This window comes from Corvus cornix, chromosome 4A (assembly GCF_000738735.6).
Source record: "Corvus cornix cornix isolate S_Up_H32 chromosome 4A, ASM73873v5, whole genome shotgun sequence".
Classification (NCBI taxonomy): domain Eukaryota; kingdom Metazoa; phylum Chordata; class Aves; order Passeriformes; family Corvidae; genus Corvus; species Corvus cornix.
In genome coordinates this window covers 19,834,898-19,842,881 of record NC_047058.1, presented here as the reverse complement: position 1 = coordinate 19,842,881, position 7,984 = coordinate 19,834,898, and positions in this window count along the sequence as shown.

Below are 7,984 nucleotides of genomic sequence, written 5' to 3'. Positions count from 1 at the left end.
CTTGTCTGTGTCCGTCTTTCTCCCTTGGGCAGGGGTGGGAGCAGGGATGCCCGGGGCTGCCAGCTGGTGGGGCTGGCGCTGGAGAAGGGGGAGACCTCAGGGAAGCAAGCTCAGCAGCACATGCCTGGCTGAGGAGGAATATCAGGAATCCCTCATCCTCCCTTCCCCCTGGCGCTGAGACAGTGTGGGGTGGGAGAGGTGCAGAGTCCGTCCCTTTCTCCACGTGCTCAGGGAGAGGGGCCGTCCTGCTGGAGTGGATGACACTGCTCCGGGGGTCCTGCTCCCACAGGGAGCTGCCCTGGCACCCCTTCCTCTGGATACTGCCCCTGGCAGCGGCCCCAGGAACCAGGCCCCCGGGATGTGGATTTGCAGCCCTCTGCCATCCGGGCTCGGAGTGAGCTTTGGCTGTTGAGTGGTTTGATGGGTCCCGCCGGGATTCCCCTCCTGTCTTTCCCCCGGGGGTTTCCCAGCCCCGGGAGGTGCCACCGTGAGCACCGGGATAACAGAAGAGGAACCTGGGGCTCTGCTCGTCGCCCCTCTCCCTGTGCTCTGCTCGTGGAGCAGGATCACGTGCGGCTCTGTTGCAACTTGTCCGAGCAGGAAATGGCCAGTTCCAGGCTCTTCCCTCGGCCCTGGGGGTGCTGACAGGAGGATGTTGGGCACCCCGCTGCCAGCCCCAGGGCTCGGTGCTGCCGCAGCAGGCTCTGGGCACACGCGGATCCCAGACCCAGAAGGAGGGTGGCAGCCCAGAACGCTGGGCAGGGCAGGCGAGGGACGCTTTGGGCTGTTGCTGTCCCCTTGCCGTGTGATGTGACCACTGATGCCCGTCCCTAGCGGACCCCGAGGGGCAGCCCGGAGATGGAGGTGAGTGTGTGCCGAGGTGGTGACGCTCAGGGATGTCTGTGGCACTCAGAGATGTTTGTGACACTCAGGGATCTGCCCGTGACGCTCTGTGGGACACACAGCCCCCATCCCTGGGGCCAGGGTAGTGCGGGGACTGTCCCCGCTGTGCTGATGGCAGCAACCCCCCTGTCACCCAGGGCGTTTTTCCCCTCTGAGTCACCGCACTCAGCGTTTTGCCCTCGCTGTCTTGCTCTGACTCTGCTGTTTGTTCCACCCACGGTCCCGTTCTGCCCCCGTGGGAAGGGGCTTTAAACCCACCACACGCAGCACAGTCCCGACGGGTCACAGCGATGCTCGGGCTGTCACTGTCCCCAGGTCACCTTCGCCCCCTTCCACCCCCACAGCAATGGCAAATGTTGCCAAGCTACAGAAAGAAATATTTTCCAGCCCCAAATCTGCGGAGGCCGATAACCCCCGCAGCCACAGCACAGCTCTGGTGACGCTGCGGGGCTTTGTTTGTTGTGGGGGTTGCCAGGAGCAGGTTGGGGTGTCACCCCGGGCTCCTCGGGATCGGGCTGGCTGCGTGGGAGCTGCCCGTGTCCCAGGGCTGAGCTGTCCCCTCAGCGCAGGAGCCTCTCCCGCCCCAGTGACACAGATCTCAGCATCTGCTTGGGTCGGGGCTGGGCGGTTCAGGGAGTGTCACTGGGCACTCCACAGTGCCAGTTCAGTGTGTGGGCTGACAGAGGACCGAGTGCCAGCCCTGTCCTGCCCAGCCTGTGCTGACAGCAGATCATCCCAAACCTCCATGCTGGGCTTCCCAGGGCAGTGGTGGAATCCCCACCCCTGGAAATGTTCAAAAACCATGTGGATGTGGCATTTGGGGACATGGATTAGTGGTGGCTTTGGCAGTGCTGGGGGAACAGTTGGACTTGATGGTCTTGGAGGGCTTTTCCCACCTAAATGATCCCACGGTTCTGTGGCTTCTGCACATTGCTGAAGCAGCTCCCTGGGGGCACAGGGGTTCTTCTGCAGGGACAGGGGATGGATTTTTTTTCCCTGGGAACCCCAGGAAGAGCTTGGGGACACACCAGGGTGGCACTGAGATGGAGGTTGTGACATCCACTGGCCCATGCAGGGACAGTTGTCCAAGGGCTGTTGTGCAGCCTGGGAGGACCCCTGACCTCCCTCCACACTCAGGGGGATATGAGGCTGAGGGGAGTGGGGGGCTGAGGAGTCTGTGGGTCGCAGGATCCGTGGGTTGCAGGCTCTGTGGGTCAGAGGCTCTGTGGGTTGCAGGCTCTGTGGGTTGCAGGATCCGTGGGTCAGAGGCTCTGTGGGTCAGAGGCTCTGTGGGTTGCAGGCTCTGTGGGTCAGAGGCTCTGTGGGTTGCAGGCTCCATGGGTTGCAGGGTCTGTGGCCCTGCACGTGCCGTGGAGCTGCTGCAAAATCCATCAGCGTGAACATGCACGTCCTGCAGCACAGGCAGTTCCTCCCCAAGGCCCTGCTCCCCACAGCAGGAAAAGCATCCCAGCCCAGCCCTGGCCAGGCTGGAGTGGGGCTGTGGTGCTGCACGGGGCCACCAGCGAGGCTGTCACTGCTCCCTGCTGCGGTCCCCAGCGGCCCCGAGTGTTTTCTGGGAAGCGCCGGCAGCGGGAAGTGGGTAACCCGAGCGGGGCGGCTGCACGAGCCTGCCACAAACCGGGCTCTTTTGGGGCCCACGTGGGCGCTGGGTCCCACACACTTTCTCCCACGGTCTCCAGTGAGCCCCTCTCCCCGGCTGGGGGATGCAGCTCCGGCTTGGGGCAGATCTCCTGGGGACCCAGAGGGACGTGCTGGGACAGGGAGGTGACAGCTTTAGTGGAGGTGGCCCTGGCTGGCAGCCAGTCACCTCCTTCCCGTACTGCATGGTGGGCACCACTGTAGGGACCACCTCTGGGCAGGGTTGCCCGTATCTCCCTGCCTTTCCCTCTCTCATATCCCCAGGAAAGAGGGACGGAGGAGGGTCCCTCAAGGCAGGACCTCCGTGCAATGCCAGGGCCTCTGCCTGTGCCTGGGGCTGATGGAGCTGGAGGAGCTCCTCACCCTGCCCAGGTGTGATGTTCCTCAGTGAAGCTGCTCCCCCCGGAAGGATCTCCCCAGCCACTGAGGGGGCAGGAAGAGTCACCAGAGCTCCCCTAGAAGAAGCTGTTGCCACTCTGATTTGGAGAGGGACCTCTGGGGAAGTCCCCAGCTGCCCAGACAGTCTGGTTGTGATGGCGGAAGAGGCTGTAACTATTTTGGGAGACAGCCTAACCCCAGGGATGTCACAGGCTTTCTGTGCTGTAAAGCCCCCTCACATGTTTTTGTGGGATTGTAGAATAGTTTAGGTTAAAAGGGACATTAAAGCCCATCCCATCTCACCCCTGCCAGGGGCAGGGACACCTTCCACTGTCCCAGGCTGCTCCAAGCCCCATCCAACCTGGCCTGGGACATTCCCAGGGATCCAGGGGCAGCTGCAGCTGCTCTGGGAATTCCATCCCAGCTGCTCCCCACCTTCCCAGGGAACAATTCCTTCCCAATCTCCCATCCATCCCTGCCCTCTGGCACTGGGAAGCCATTCCCTGTGTCCTGTCCCTCCAGCCCTTGTCCCCAGTCCCTCTCCAGCTCTCCTGGAGCCCCTTTAGGCCCTGCAAGGGGCTCTGAGCTCTCCCTGGAACTTCCTTTTCTCCAGGTGAACACCCCCAGCTCTCCCAGCCTGGCTCCAGCCCTGGGAGCGTGGAGGGATCCTTCCACGTTTACAGGAAATGGAGAATTTGGGCCCTTTTGGGTTTGCCAGGGGCTGCTGCTGCACCCCGGGGCTGGCAGGATCCTCAGCAGTGCTGGGACTTCACCGAGTCCTGATGTCCCTGGGGAGTGTCCGTGTGCCCTCCAGCTGCCCAGGGGACAGGAGAGTTCCCCCTCCCAGGGATACCAGCCCCCATGGATGGGACACAGCCTCCCCCAGCCCTCGGTGAGGCTCAGAGCGTGGCAGGCACCTGTGATCAGGGGTTTGGTGTTTTCTTCTGGCCGCTGCTCCCTGCTCAGCCTCTGACTTCATCCCACAGGTATCCAAAGAGACAATGCCGGTGGCGGTGGCCAGCACAGCATCCTGTCCCCTCGTGTCCCCCCCTGCCCGGTCACTTCCCGGGATTGTTCTGCTCCCCTGGCCGTGTCCCTCGGGAGCGGGCAGGGATGAGCCGCACGTGCCGCGGGGCCGAAGGAGCTTGGCTCAGCGCTGGGGCACGGGATGGAGCAAGGAGAAGTCATCCTGCCCCTGAGCTTTCTCCTGCACCCTCTGCCCCATCAGGAGCTGTCCTAACAGCTCGAGCCCCATTCCCATCCCAGACAAAACCCTTGGACTGATGTTCCCAAGCCTGGGCCAGATCGGGGGGAGCTCAGGAGCAGCGGCTGAAGCGGGCCAGGCTCCCTGCTGGCTTAGGCAGCATTAACCTCAGAACTGAACTAATTAATCCAATACCAGGAGAATCCAGCCCTGTGTCACCATTCCCTGGCTCCAGCCTCCATTCAGGCAGGGTCTAAGCCTGCAAATACCCTCCTTGCCATAATCCCCTGATTTCTGTGCCCAGAGGTCAGCAGCTTGCTCCGGCAGCGATCTTTGGACCTGGAATATCGGTTTTCCCGTGTAATTCTTTGTGTTTGGGAGCACGATGCCCAGCCCCAGGCTCCTTCCTCGCTGTGTCCCACAGGTCTCTGTGTCCTGCCTGTCCAACTGCTGTGGGGAATGTTTCCAGTTGTGAAGCTCAGCTCTTTTCCCATTTGGCTGTGATATTTGCGTTTTTTGGGATGTGTTCATGGAATCCAAAACTACTTTGGGTTGGGAGGGACCTTAAAGATCCAATCCCACCCCCTGCCACGGGCAGGGACACCTTCCATTGTCCCAGGCTACTCCCAGCCCCAATGTCCAGCCTGGCCTTGGGCACTGCCAGGGATCCAGGGGCAGCCAGAGCTGCTCTGGGCACCCTGTGCCAGGGCCTGCCCACCCTCCCAGGGAACAATTCCCTCCCAATATCCCATCCAGCCCTGCCCTCTGTCTGTCTGAACCCATTATTCCTGGCTCTCTGCCGGCTCCAGCAGCATTCCAGCTGTCAGCCCCTGGATGACCGACGCTGGGTGTGTGTTGCTGTGCAGAGCCCAGGGGGATGAAGCATCCTCCTGCTCATCCCTGCAGTCTTGCACGGTCCAGAGCATCCCTCCCTCCCTCCTTCCTGCCTGCCCTCGCTGTGGTCAGCTCAGGCCCAGTTCTGGGTCCCCCTGACCCCTTCTGGGACAGCAGCTCTGGCCTGGCACAGTTGCAGTAGGGGCTGGGCCAGGAGCTGGTTGTTTCCTTCCTGAGGATTGCCCTGGTTTATCCCAGCCTGGGAAGAGGGGGAGCAGGGAGATCAGCACCTCTCCTCTGGGTGCCCTCTCCAAATGGGGTGCTGGATCCAGGGTGGCCCAGAGCTTTCAGGAATGCCTCTCGGAGCGCCCAGAGCTTTCAGGGATGGGTTCTGCTGGGATGAGGTGGGTGGGAGACGAGGATGTGCCATAGCAGTAGAGGCAGGGGGCAGTGGGTTCATCCTGGAATGATGCCAAGGGCCTGTGCAGGAGAGCTGCGGGGACACTGGATGCTCCCAGCTCTCCCCGGCCACGTGTTTCCAGCTTCTGCTATTTCAGGGCTTCCTGTTTCCCTGAACAAAGCGGCTTCCCGGCAGGCTGGGACCAGCCTGGGGCTGGCCGTGCCTTGCTGGGATGGGGCTGGGCTCCCCATCCAGCCAGCGGGGTTTGCTCTTCCTTCTGGTGGTTCTCCTGAGCATGGAAAACAATGGGCAGGAAACTGGGGATGGGGTCTGTGTTCCTCCCATGGAGCAGCTCAGTCCCGGCTGAGGGGGCTGGGGGGGCTCAGCCTGCAGAAAAGGAGGCTCAGGAGGGACCTCTTTGCTCCCTACAATTCCCTGAAGGGAGGGTGGAGCCGGGTGGGGATTACTTCTCCCAGGTAACAACTGGCAGGACAAAAGGAAACGCCTCAAATTGTGCCGGGGCGGTTTAGGTGGGATATTGGGAAAATTCCTTCATGGAAAGGGCTGTCCAGCCATGGCACAGCTGCCCAGGGCAGGGGTGGAGTCCCCATCCCTGGAGGGGTTTAACAGCACTTGGGGACATGGGGCAGTGGTGGCCTGGGCAGTGCTGGGCTCGTGGAGGGCTTTTCCCCAAAATTCCATGGTTCTGCGAGCGCTGCAGGGCTCCCTGCTCCTCTGGGCTGTCTCCCAGCAGGGACCGGCCACGCTTCCAGACCTGGAGGAGAAACCAGCGGCTTTTGAGCCAGTCCCCATGGGATGAGGAGGAAGAGGAGGGGGAGGAGGAGGAGGGGGATGAGGAGGAGGAGGAGGAGGAGACGTCCCCGAGGACAGGCGGGATAACGGGAGCTCCGGGATGCTGCTGCCCTCTAGTGACCGCCAGCACCGCGGCTGGGGACACCGGGGACACTGGGGACACTGGGGACACTGGGGACGCTGGGGACACTGGGGACACTGGTGGCGCTGGGGACACTGGGGACACTGGGGACACTGGGGACACTGGGACACTGGTGACACTGGTGGCACTGGGGACACTGGGGACACTGGGGACACTGGGGACACACTGGGGACACTGGGGGCACTGGGGGCACTGGGGACACTGGGGACACTGGGGACACTGGGGACGCTGGGGACACTGGGGACACTGGTGGCACTGGGGACACTGGGGACACTGGGGACACTGGGGACACTGGTGGCACTGGGAATGCTGGGGACGCTGGGGACACTGGTGGCACTGGGGACACTGGGGACACTGGGGACGCTGGGGACACTGGGGGCACTGGGGACACTGGGGGCACTGGTGGCACTGGGGACACTGGGGACACTGGGGACACTGGGGACACTGGTGGCACTGGGAATGCTGGGGACGCTGGGGACACTGGTGGCACTGGGGACACTGGGGACGCTGGGGACGCTGGGGGCACTGGGGACACTGGGGGCACTGGTGGCACTGGGGGCACTGGGGGCGCTGGGGGCACTGGGAATGCTGGGGACGCTGGGGACACTGGTGGCACTGGGGACACTGGGGACACAGGGTGGGCTCTGCTGGTGGGGCTGCGTGCTCCTCCTCCAGACCGGCCCGCTGCAGAAACGGGGGGATGGAGCCCGCCCGGGGACCGGGGACGGAGAGGGGTCAGCGCTGGGGAGGGGTCAGCGCTGGGGAGGGGTCAGCGGTGGGGGTCATTGGTGGGGGTCTTTTCTGGGGAGGCTGGTGACGAGGGTCAAAGCTGGGGGGTCAGTGATGGTGGTCAGTGATGGTGGTCAGTGATGGAGGCCAGTGATGTGGGGTCAGTGATGGTGGTCAGTGATATGGGGTCAGCGATGGACGTCAGCGATAGGAGTCAGTGATGGAGGCCAGCGATGTGGGGTCAGTGACAGTGGTCAGTGATGTGGGGTCAGTGACTGGTCAGCGATGGTGGTCAGTGATGGGGGTCAGCAGCAGTGTGGGGGGTCAGTGATGCGGAGTCTCTGCTGGGGGCCAGGGCTGAGGCTGGACAGTGGGGGGGGTCCGAGGTTGGGTGCCGGCGATGGGACGGAGCGGATAGGGCAGGGCAGGGCAGGGCCCGGAGCGGCTGCCGGTGCCGGTGCCGGTGCCGGTGCCGGTGCCGGTGCCGGTGCCGGTGCCGGTGCCCCCTCGGCCGCGCCGTGCGGAGCGGGGCGCTGCCGCTTTAAGAGCCCGCTGCCCTCACCCAAGATGGCGCCGGCGGGGCCGCCCGTGCCCGCGGGGGCGTGGCCTCGGCGGGTCGCGCCCGGCTCGCCCCGCCCCTTCCGCCCGCCCGCCCCGCCGGAGGAGCCGCCGGAGGGGCCGCGGGCACCGGGCCGGGACGGGCCGGGCCGGAGAGAGCGGGGGCCGCAGGTACAGGGACAGGGCGGAGAGAGCGGGGCCGCAGGTGCGGGGACAGAGACAGAGCCAGGCCGGAGAGAGCGGGGCCGCAGGGACAGGGACAGGGACAGAGCCGGGCCGGAGAGAGCGGGGCCGCAGGTGCGGGGACAGGGACAGACCGGAGAGAGCGGGGCCGCAGGTGCGGGGACAGGGACAGACCGGAGAG